Source organism: Lithobates pipiens, unplaced genomic scaffold (assembly GCF_037356315.1).
Source record: "Lithobates pipiens isolate NorthernLeopardFrog02 unplaced genomic scaffold, aLitPip1_a1.2 Scaffold_30, whole genome shotgun sequence".
Lineage (NCBI taxonomy): Eukaryota > Metazoa > Chordata > Amphibia > Anura > Ranidae > Lithobates > Lithobates pipiens.
The window spans coordinates 50,706,498-50,716,033 of NW_027507791.1; the positions used below are offsets into that span (position 1 = coordinate 50,706,498).

Genomic DNA, 9,536 nt, shown 5'->3' on the forward strand with positions numbered 1-9,536 from the left:
GAACAGAGTAGTATAGAGAAGAGAAGAACGCAGTAGAGTAGAGTAGAGAAGAGCAGCACAGAGCAGAGAAGTGTAGAGTAGAGCAGTGCATAGTAGGGTAGAGTAGTGTAGGGACTCGCCAAAGAGGGATTACTTTGATGCACTTGGCCAGCTTAAACATGTATTGCAATGTATGAGAACAAAAAAAATCCCTGTTTTAATGCAAAGTTTGCAAAGGAGTGTATGAGTAGAGTAGAGCAGAGTACAGTAGAGAAAAATCCCTGTTTCAATGCAAAGTTTGCAAAAAGTGTATGAGTAAAGTAGAGCAGAGTACAGTAGAGTAGAGAAGAGCAGCGCAGAGTAGAGTAGAGCATAGTAGAGAAGAGCAGTGCAGAGTAGAGTAGAACATAGTAGAATAGAGAAGAGCAGCACAGAGTAGAGTAGAACATAGTAGTGAAGAGCAGCGCAGAGTAGAGTAGAACATAGTAGAATAGAGAAGAGCAGCGCAGAGTAGAGTAGAGCAGCGCAGAGTAGAGTAGAGCATAGTAGTGAAGAGCAGCGCAGAGTAGAGTAGAACATAGTAGGGTAGAGAAGAGCAGCGCAGAGTAGAGTAGAACATAGTAGTGAAGAGCAGCGCAGAGTAGAGTAGAACATAGTAGAGTAGAGAAGAGCAGCGCAGAGTAGAGTAGAACATAGTAGAGAAGAGCAGCGCAGAGTAGAGTAGAACATAGTAGAGTAGAGAAGAGCAGCACAGAGTAGAGTAGAACATAGTAGAGTAGAGCAGAGCAGCGCAGAGTAGAGTAGAACTGGTGCTGTGTATTAAAGTCACCCAATTAATAGATTTTAATTAAATGAAAATACAGTTGCGTGCTTCTGTCATTACTTATGAATTCAGTTGAAGGGATAGTCCATTGTTAGTGCATAAGTACCCCAGACTACAGAACATTCCCACTTCTGGATGCTAAGCTTTTGACAAGAGAGTAGAAAGTAGGGTGCACAATCACCTACGGCCACGTCACCCTGAATGCGCCCGATCTCAGATGCTAAGCAGGATCAGGCCTGGTTAGTACCTGGATGGGAGACCGCCTGGAAATACCAGGTGCCGTAAGCTTTTTCCCAGCCTGTTGTTTGCTTGGGCGACCTGTTGTATTTTTCCGCTTGTTTGCCCGAGGTGAGAACCTTGGCTTTTGTCAAGAGAGTTGAAAGTAGAGGGCCCAATCGCCTATGGCCACATCACCCTGAATGCGTCCAATCTCATCTGATCGCAGATGCTAAGCATTGTCGGGCCTGCTTAGTACCGGCATGGGAGACCGCCTGGGAATACCAGGTGCCGTAGGCTTTTTCCCAGCCTGTTGTTTGCTTGGGCGACCTGTTGTAATTTTCCGCTTGTTTGCCCGAGGTGAGCACTTTGGCTTTTGTCAAGAGAGTTGAAAGAGGAATGCCAATCGCCTACAGCCATATCATCCTGATTGCGCCCGATCTCGTCTGATCTCGGATGCTAAGTGGAGTCGGGCCTGGTTAGTACCTGGGTGGGAGACCGCCTGGGATTACCAAGTGCCGTAGGCTTTTTCCCAGCCTGTTGTTTGCTTGGGCGACCTGTTGTATTTTTCCGCCTGTTTGCCCGAGGTGAGCACCTTGGCTTTTGTCAAGAGAGTTGAAAGTAGGGTGCCTGATCGCCTATGGCCACATCACCCTGAATGCGTCTGATCTCGTCTGATCTCGGATGCTAAGCAGGGTCAGGCCTGGTTAGAACCTGGATGGGAGACCGCCTGGGAATACCAGGTGCTGTAGGCTTTTTCCCAGCCTGTTGTTTGCTTGGGCGACATGTTGTATTTTTCCGCTTGTTTGCCCGAGGTGAGCACCTTGGCTTTTGTCAAGAGAGTTGAAAGTAGGGTGCCCAATCGCCTACGGCCACATCACCCCAAATGCGCCCGATCTCATCTGATCTCGGATGCTAAGCAGGGTCGGGCCTGGTTAGTACCTGGATGTGAGACCGCCTGGGAATACCAGGTGCCGTAGGCTTTTTCCCAGCCTGTTGTTTGCTTGGGCGACCTGTTGTATTTTTCAGCCTGTTTGCCCGAGGTGAGCACCTTGGCTTTTGTCAAGAGAGTTGAAAGTAGAGTGCATGATTGCCTACGGCCACATCACCCTGAATGCGCCTGATCTCCTCTGATCTCGGATGCTAAGCAGGGTCGGGCCTGGATGGGAGACCGCTTGGGAATATCAGGTGCCGCAGGCTTTTTCCCAGCCTGTTGTTTGCTTGGGTGACCTGTTGTATTTTTCCGCTTGTTTGCCTGAGGTGAGCACCTTGACTTTTGTCAAGAGAGTTGAAAGTAGGGTGCATGATTGCCTGCGGCCACAACAACCGGAATGCGCCCGATCTTGTCTGATCTCGGATGCTAAGCAGGGTCGGGCCTGGTTAGTACCAGGATGTGAGACCGCCTGGGAATACCAGGTGCCGTAGGCTTTTTCCCAGCCTGTTGTTTGCTTAGGCGACCTGTTTTATTTTTCCGCTTTTTTGCCCGAGGTGAGCACCTTGGCTTTTGTCAAGAGAGTTGAAAGTAGGGTGCTGGATTGCCTACGGCCACATCACCCTGAATGCCCCCAATCTCATCTGATCTCACATGCTAAGCAGGGTTGGGCCTGGTTAGTACCTGGATGGGAGCCCACCTGGGAATACCAGGTGCCATAGGCCCCTCCCAGCCTGTTGTTTGCTTGGGCAACCTGTTGTATTTTTGCGCTTGTTTGCCCGAGGTGAGCACCTTGGCTTTTGTCAAGGAAGTTGAAAGTAGGGTGCAGGATTGCCTACGGCCGCATCACCCTGAATGCACTCGATCTCGTCTGATCTTGGATGCCAAGCAGGGCCGGGCCTGGTTGGTACCTGGATTGGAGACAGCCTGGGAGCACCAGGCGCTGCAGGCCCCTTCCCAGCCTGTTGTTTGCTTGGGCAACCTGTTGTATTTTTCCGCTTGTTTGCCTGAGGTGAGCACCTTGGCTTTTGTCAAGAGAGTTGAAAGTAGGGTGCCCAATCGCTTACGGCCACATCACCCTGAATGCGCCCAATCTCGTCTGATCTCGGATGCTAAGCAGGGTCGGGCCTGGTTAGTACCTGGATGGGAGACCGCCTGGGAATACCAGGTGCCATAGGCTTTTTCCCAGCCTGTTGTTTGCTTGGGTGACCTGTTGTATTTTTCCGCTTTTTTGCCCGAGGTGAGCACCTTGGCTTTTGTCAAGAGAGTTGAAAGTAGGGTGCAGCATCACCTACGGCCACATCACCCTGAATGCGCCCGATCTCATCTGATCTCGGATGCTAAGCAGGGTCGGGCCTGGTTAGTACCTGGATGGGAGATCGCCTGTGAATACCAGGTGCCGTAGGCGTTTTCCCAGCCTGTTGTTTGCTTGGGCGACCTATTGTATTTTTTGGCTATTTTGCCCGAGGTGAGCACCTTGGCTTTTTCCAAGAGAGTTGAAAGTAGGGTGCACAAACGCCAACGGCTACATCACCCTGTATGCGCCCGATCTTGTCTGATCTCGGATGCTAAGCAGGGTCGGGCCTGGTTAGTACCGGGATGGGAGACCGCCTGGGAATACCAGATGCCGTAGGCTTTTCCCAGCCTGTTGTTTGCTTGGGCGACCTGTTGTATTTTTCCACTTGTTTGCCCGAGGTGAGCACCTTGGCTTTTGTCAAGAGAGTTGAAAGTAGGGTGCACAACTGCCTATGGCCACATCACCCTGAATGCGCCCGATCTCGTCTGATCTCGGATGCTAAGCAGGGTCGGGCCTGGTTAGTACCTGGATGGGAGATCGGCTGGGATTACCAGGTGCCGTAGGCTTTTTCCCAGCCTGTTGTTTGCTTGGGCGACCTGTTGTATTTTTCCGCTTGTTTGTCCGAGGTGAGCACCTTGGCTTTTGTCAAGGCAGTTGAAAGTAGGGTGCAGGATCACCTACGGCTACATCACCCTGAATGCGCCCAATCTCGTCTGATCTCGGATGCTAAGCAGGGTTGGGCCTGGTTAGTACCTGGATGAGAGACCGCCTGGGAATACCAGGTGCCGTAGGCTTTTTCCCAGCCTGTTGTTTGCTTGAGCGACCTGTTGTATTTTTCCGCTTGTTTGCCCGAGGTGAGCACCTTGGCTTTTGTCAAGAGAGTTGAAAGTAGGGTGCACAAACGCCAACGGCTACATCACCCTGTATGTGCCCGATCTTGTCTGATCTCGGATGCTAAGCAGGGTCGGGCCTGGTTAGTACCGGGATGGGAGACCGCCTGGGAATACCAGGTGCCGTAGGCTTTTTCCCAGCCTGTTGTTTGCTTAGGCGACCTGTTTTATTTTTCCGCTTTTTTGCCCGAGGTGAGCACCTTGGCTTTTGTCAAGAGAGTTGAAAGTAGGATGCAGGATCGCCTACAGCCACATCACCCTGAAGTCCCCGATTTCGTCTGATCTCGGATGCTAAGCAGGGTCGGCCTGGTTAGTACTTGGATGGGAGTTCGCCTGGGATTACCAGGTGCCGTAGGCTTTTTCCCAGCCTGTTGTTTGCTTGGGCGACCTGTTGTATTTTTCCGCTTGTTTGTCCGAGGTGAGCACCTTGGCTTTTGTCAAGGCAGTTGAAAGTAGGGTGCAGGATCACCTACGGCCACATCACCCTGAATGCGCCCAATCTCGTCTGATCTCGGATGCTAAGCAGGGTTGGGCCTGGTTAGTACCTGGATGAGAGACCGCCTGGGAATACCAGGTGCCGTAGGCTTTTTCCCAGCCTGTTGTTTGCTTGAGCGACCTGTTGTATTTTTCCGCTTGTTTGCCCGAGGTGAGCACCTTGGCTTTTGTCAAGAGAGTTGAAAGTAGGGTGCACAAACGCCAACGGCTACATCACCCTGTATGTGCCCGATCTTGTCTGATCTCGGATGCTAAGCAGGGTCGGGCCTGGTTAGTACCGGGATGGGAGACCGCCTGGGAATACCAGGTGCCGTAGGCTTTTTCCCAGCCTGTTGTTTGCTTAGGCGACCTGTTTTATTTTTCCGCTTTTTTGCCCGAGGTGAGCACCTTGGCTTTTGTCAAGAGAGTTGAAAGTAGGGTGTGGGATCACCTAAGGCCACATCACCCTGAATGCCCCCGATCTCGTCTGATCTCGGATGCTAAGCAGGGTCGGCCTGGTTAGCACTTGGATGGGAGTTCGCCTGGGAATACCAGGTGCCGTAGGCTTTTTCCCAGCCTGTTGTTTGCTTGGGCGACCTGTTGTATTTTTCCACTTGTTTGCCCGAGGTGAGCACCCTGGCTTTTGTCAAGAGAGTTGAAAGTAGGGTGCGCAATTGCCTATGGCCACATCACCCTGAATGCGCCCGATCTCGTCTGATATCAGATGCTAAGCAGGGTTGGGCCTGGTTAGTACCTGGATGGGAGATCGTCTGGGAATACCAGGTGCCGTAGGCTTTTCCCAGCCTGTTGTTTGCTTGGGCGACCTGTTGTATTTTTCCACTTGTTTGCCCGAGGTGAGCACCTTGGCTTTTGTCAAGAGAGTTGAAAGTAGGGTGCCCAATCGCCTACGGCCACATCACCCTGAATGCGCCTGATCTCCTCTGATCTTGGATGCTAAGCAGGGTCGGGCCTGGTTAGTAGCCTGGATGGGAGACCGCATGGGAATATCAGGTGCCGTAGGCTTTTTCCCTGCCTGTTGTTTGCTTGGGTGACCTGTTGTATTTTTCCGCTTGTTTGCCCGAGGTGAGCACCTTGGCTTTTGTCCAAGAGAGTTGAAAGTAGGGTGCACAATTGCCTGCGCCACATCAACCTGAATGCGCCCGATCTTGTCTGATCTCGGATGCTAAGCAGGGTCGGGCCTGGTTAGTACCAGGATGGGAGACCGTCTGGGAATACCAGGTGCCGTAGGCTTTTTCCCAGCCTGTTGTTTGCTTAGGCGACCTGTTTTATTTTTCCGCTTTTTTGCCCGAGGTGAGCACCTTGGCTTTTGTCAAGAGAGTTGAAAGTAGGATGCAGGATCGCCTACAGCCACATCACCCTGAAGTCCCCGATTTCGTCTGATCTCGGATGCTAAGCAGGGTCGGGCCTGGTTAGTACCTGGATGGGCGTTCGCCTGGGAATACCAGGTGCCGTAGCCTTTTCCCAGCCTGTTGTTTGCTTGGGCGACATGTTGTATTTTTCCGCTTGTTTGCCCGAGGTGAGCACCTTGGCTTTTGTCAAGAGAGTTGAAAGTAGGGTGCCCAATCGCCTACGGCCACATCACCCCGACTGCGCCCAATCTCATCTGATCTCGGATGCTAAGCAGGGTTGGGCCTAGTTAGTACCTGGATGGGAGACCGCCTGGGAATACCAGGTGCCGTAGGCTTTTTCCCAGCCTGTTGTTTGCTTGGGCGACCTGTTGTATTTTTCCGCCTGTTTGCCCGAGGTGAGCACCTTGGCTTTTGTCAAGAGAGTTGAAAGTAGAGTGCATGATTGCCTACGGCCACATCACCCTGAATGCGCCTGATCTTCTCTGATCTCGGATGCTAAGCAGGGTTGGGCCTGGTTAGTAGCCTGGATGGGAGACCGCATGGGAATATCAGGTGCCGTAGGCTTTTTCCCAGCCTGTTGTTTGCTTAGGCGACCTGTTTTATTTTTCCGCTTTTTTGCCCGAGGTGAGCACCTTGGCTTTTGTCAAGAGAGTTGAAAGTAGGGTGCAGGATCGCCTACGGCCACATCACCCTGAAGGCCCCGATCTCATCTGATCTCGGATGCTAAGCAGGGTCGGGCCTGGTTAGTACCTGGATGGGAGTTCGCCTGGGAATACCAGGTGCCGTAGGCTTTTCCCAGCCTGTTATTTGCTTGGGCGACCTGTTGTATTTTTTGGCTTGTTTGCCCGAGGTGAGCACCTTGGCTTTTGTCAAGAGAGTTGAAAGTAGGGTGCACAATTGCCTACGGCCACATCACCCTGAATGTGCCCTATCTCGTCTGATCCCGGATGCTAAGCAGGGTCGGGCATGGTTAGTACCGGGATGGGAGACCGCCTGGGAGTACCAGGTGCCGTAGGCTTTTCCCAGCCTGTTGTTTGCTTGGGCGACCAGTTGTATTTTTCCACTTGTTTGCCCGAGGTGAGCACCCTGGCTTTTGTCAAGAGAGTTGAAAGTAGGGTGCACAATTGCCTACGGCCACATCACCCTGAATGCGCCCGATCTCATCTGATCTCAGTTGCTAAGCAGGGTCAGGCCTGGTTAGTACCTGGATGGGAGACCGCCTGGGAACACCAGGTGCAGTAGGTCCCCCCAAGCCCATTGCTTGCCTGGGCGACCTGTTGTATTTTTCCACTTGTTTGCCCGAGGTGAGCATCTTGGCTTTTGTCAAGAGAGTTGAAAGTAGGGTGCACAATCACCTACAGCCACATCACCCTGATTGCACCTGATCTCATCTGATCTCGGATGCTAAGCAGGGTCGGGCGTGGTTAGTACCAGGTTGGGAGACCACCTGGGAATACCAGGTGCCGTAGGCTTTTTCCCAGCCTGTTGTTTGCTTGGGCGACCTGCAAGGTCTGATCCCGTCTGTCTGCAAAAATATCAGGCAGACCTGATCGGAAAGCATTTGTGAAAGGACCCTAATGCCGTGTACACACGACCGAATTGTCCAGTGGACTTAATCTGCCGGACCGCATTACCCCGGAAAATTCGATCGTGTGTGGGCTCCAGCTGACTTTTTCATCTTAAAGTCCGGCGGATTAGAAAGTAGTTTTGACTCAAAATTTGTCCGCCGGACTTGGCTTTCAGCGGACAATCCGTTCGTCAGTGTGCTAGTCCGGCGGACTAATGCTGCGTACACACGAGCGGACTGTATGGCATACTTAGTCCGTTGAAACACATTTCAGCGGACAATCCGCTGGTGTGTGGGCTTCAGCGGACTTTTTCAGCGTGCAGTCCGGCGTACTAAGAATTTCTTTTTTTCCGAAATTCTGTCCGTCGTACTCGCATTTCGGCGGACAATCCGGCCGTGTGTATGCCAGCAAGCCGTACTTTTGAAATGAGCGGACTTTTCCCGCCCGGAGAAAAGTCCGCTCATTTCGAGCAGGTCTCCAGGTAGGTGGGGACCGCGAAGGAGACGTCGCTGGCCCCGCCGCCTGGTATGGACTTAAAGGGGAACCCCAACGCTGAAAAAAATCGGCGTGGGGGTCCCCCCCAAGTCCACAACAGACCCTTGTCCGAGCACACTACCCGGCCGGCCAGGAAAGGGGGGCGAGCCGTAACAGGCCGCGTGCCCTCAACATGGGGGGTGCCTTGGGGAAGGGGGGGCCGCGCGTCCCCCCCACCCCAAAGCACCTTGTCCCCATGTTGATGAGGACAAGGGCCTCTTCCCGACAACCCTGGCCGTTGGTTGTCGGGGTCTGCGGGCGGGGGGCTTATCGGAATCCGGGAGCCCCCTTTAATAAGGGGGCCCCCGGATACCGGCCCCCCACCCTATGTGAATGAGTATGGGGTACAATGTACCCCTACCCATTCACCTGTAAAACAAAAGTACAAAAAAAACACAACACACGAGATAAAATACTTTATTGCACAGCTCCGGGGGCTTCCGTCTTCGGGGGTCTTCTCGCCGGACTCCTCCGCTATCTTCTTGTAGCTCTTTTGCTAGCGGGGGAGTCCGGCTTTCTTCCTCGCCGCCGGCCTCTTTTCCCGACTTCGGGGGTCTTGTCCCCCTCTTCGGTTCTTCTGCCGGGCCACCGCGCCTTCTTATAGCTCTTTTACAGGCGGTGGCCCGGTCTTCTGTCGCCGCCTTCCGTTCTTCTTCTTCTTCTTCTTCTTCTTCTTCTTCTTCTCCTTCTCCTTCTCCTTCTCCTTCTCCTTCTCCTTCTCCTTCTTCTCCAGGAGATGTTGACTCGACGCTCTCTCCGGCCACAATGCCAGGGACGCACTGCGCGGCCACTTATGTAGGGACAAGGGGCGGTGTCACATGGGTTGGTCACATGGGTTGATGTCACATGGGGACTGTGACATCGTAAGGGGGCAGGGTCACCATGTGACATCAACCCATGTGACCAACCCATGTGACATAAAGCCATGTGACACCACCCCTTGTCCCTATATAAGTGGCCGCGCAGTGCGTCCCTGGCATTGTGGCCGGAGAGAGCGTCGAGTCAACATCTCCTGGAGATGAAGGAGAAGAAAAGAAGAACGGAAGGCGGCGACAGAAGACCGGGCCACCGCCTTTAAAAGAGCTATAAGAAGGCGCGGTGGCCCGGCAGAAGAACCGAAGAGGGGGACAAGACCCCCGAAGTCGGGAGAAGAGGCCGGAGGCGAGGAAGAAAGCCGGACTCCTCCGCTAGCAAAAGAGCTACAAGAAGATAGCGGAGGAGTCCGGCGAGAAGACCCCCGAAGACAGAAGACCCCCGGAGCTGTGCAATAAAGTATTTTATCTCGTGTGTTGTGTTTTTTTTGTACTTTTTTTTTTACAGGTGAACCAACGGCCAGGGTTGTTGGGAAGAGGCCCTTGTCCTTATCAACATGGGGACAAGGTGCTTTGGGTGTTGAGGGCACGCGGCCTGGTACAGCTCAGGAGGGGGGGCGCTCGCTCGCCCCCCTTTCCTGG

General features: G+C 53.1%; 5 non-coding genes and 22 pseudogenes across 5 annotated transcripts; all 27 read left to right on the forward strand.

Annotated features, from left to right (window-relative positions):
- Positions 1–1,199: 1,199 nt before the first annotated feature.
- On the forward strand, positions 1,200–1,318 carry LOC143949918 (5S ribosomal RNA; annotated as a pseudogene).
- Positions 1,319–1,426: 108 nt separating this feature from the next.
- LOC143948148 (5S ribosomal RNA) lies at positions 1,427–1,545 on the forward strand (annotated as a pseudogene).
- A 109-nt stretch (positions 1,546–1,654) lies between these two features.
- On the forward strand, positions 1,655–1,773 carry LOC143946881 (5S ribosomal RNA; annotated as a pseudogene).
- Positions 1,774–1,882: 109 nt separating this feature from the next.
- Positions 1,883–2,001, forward strand: LOC143954753 (5S ribosomal RNA). The gene has a single exon (XR_013269712.1). It is a non-coding gene; the product is annotated as a 5S ribosomal RNA (ribosomal RNA).
- A 326-nt stretch (positions 2,002–2,327) lies between these two features.
- Positions 2,328–2,446, forward strand: LOC143947684 (5S ribosomal RNA; annotated as a pseudogene).
- Positions 2,447–2,555: 109 nt separating this feature from the next.
- On the forward strand, positions 2,556–2,674 carry LOC143947022 (5S ribosomal RNA; annotated as a pseudogene).
- A 108-nt stretch (positions 2,675–2,782) lies between these two features.
- Positions 2,783–2,901, forward strand: LOC143948231 (5S ribosomal RNA; annotated as a pseudogene).
- A 109-nt stretch (positions 2,902–3,010) lies between these two features.
- LOC143954196 (5S ribosomal RNA) lies at positions 3,011–3,129 on the forward strand. The gene has a single exon (XR_013269210.1). It is a non-coding gene; the product is annotated as a 5S ribosomal RNA (ribosomal RNA).
- Positions 3,130–3,238: 109 nt separating this feature from the next.
- LOC143953329 (5S ribosomal RNA) lies at positions 3,239–3,357 on the forward strand. The gene has a single exon (XR_013268421.1). It is a non-coding gene; the product is annotated as a 5S ribosomal RNA (ribosomal RNA).
- A 109-nt stretch (positions 3,358–3,466) lies between these two features.
- On the forward strand, positions 3,467–3,585 carry LOC143944480 (5S ribosomal RNA; annotated as a pseudogene).
- Positions 3,586–3,693: 108 nt separating this feature from the next.
- On the forward strand, positions 3,694–3,812 carry LOC143943832 (5S ribosomal RNA; annotated as a pseudogene).
- A 109-nt stretch (positions 3,813–3,921) lies between these two features.
- On the forward strand, positions 3,922–4,040 carry LOC143944374 (5S ribosomal RNA; annotated as a pseudogene).
- A 109-nt stretch (positions 4,041–4,149) lies between these two features.
- LOC143954379 (5S ribosomal RNA) lies at positions 4,150–4,268 on the forward strand. The gene has a single exon (XR_013269376.1). It is a non-coding gene; the product is annotated as a 5S ribosomal RNA (ribosomal RNA).
- A 109-nt stretch (positions 4,269–4,377) lies between these two features.
- LOC143949924 (5S ribosomal RNA) lies at positions 4,378–4,494 on the forward strand (annotated as a pseudogene).
- A 109-nt stretch (positions 4,495–4,603) lies between these two features.
- LOC143943421 (5S ribosomal RNA) lies at positions 4,604–4,722 on the forward strand (annotated as a pseudogene).
- A 109-nt stretch (positions 4,723–4,831) lies between these two features.
- On the forward strand, positions 4,832–4,950 carry LOC143954380 (5S ribosomal RNA). The gene has a single exon (XR_013269377.1). It is a non-coding gene; the product is annotated as a 5S ribosomal RNA (ribosomal RNA).
- A 109-nt stretch (positions 4,951–5,059) lies between these two features.
- On the forward strand, positions 5,060–5,177 carry LOC143948874 (5S ribosomal RNA; annotated as a pseudogene).
- A 109-nt stretch (positions 5,178–5,286) lies between these two features.
- Positions 5,287–5,405, forward strand: LOC143944227 (5S ribosomal RNA; annotated as a pseudogene).
- A 108-nt stretch (positions 5,406–5,513) lies between these two features.
- LOC143946856 (5S ribosomal RNA) lies at positions 5,514–5,633 on the forward strand (annotated as a pseudogene).
- Positions 5,634–5,743: 110 nt separating this feature from the next.
- On the forward strand, positions 5,744–5,861 carry LOC143947251 (5S ribosomal RNA; annotated as a pseudogene).
- Positions 5,862–5,970: 109 nt separating this feature from the next.
- On the forward strand, positions 5,971–6,088 carry LOC143948605 (5S ribosomal RNA; annotated as a pseudogene).
- A 108-nt stretch (positions 6,089–6,196) lies between these two features.
- LOC143943459 (5S ribosomal RNA) lies at positions 6,197–6,315 on the forward strand (annotated as a pseudogene).
- A 109-nt stretch (positions 6,316–6,424) lies between these two features.
- Positions 6,425–6,544, forward strand: LOC143946661 (5S ribosomal RNA; annotated as a pseudogene).
- Positions 6,545–6,653: 109 nt separating this feature from the next.
- Positions 6,654–6,771, forward strand: LOC143943603 (5S ribosomal RNA; annotated as a pseudogene).
- Positions 6,772–6,879: 108 nt separating this feature from the next.
- Positions 6,880–6,998, forward strand: LOC143947033 (5S ribosomal RNA; annotated as a pseudogene).
- Positions 6,999–7,106: 108 nt separating this feature from the next.
- LOC143945666 (5S ribosomal RNA) lies at positions 7,107–7,225 on the forward strand (annotated as a pseudogene).
- Positions 7,226–7,333: 108 nt separating this feature from the next.
- LOC143944476 (5S ribosomal RNA) lies at positions 7,334–7,452 on the forward strand (annotated as a pseudogene).
- Positions 7,453–9,536: the final 2,084 nt, after the last annotated feature.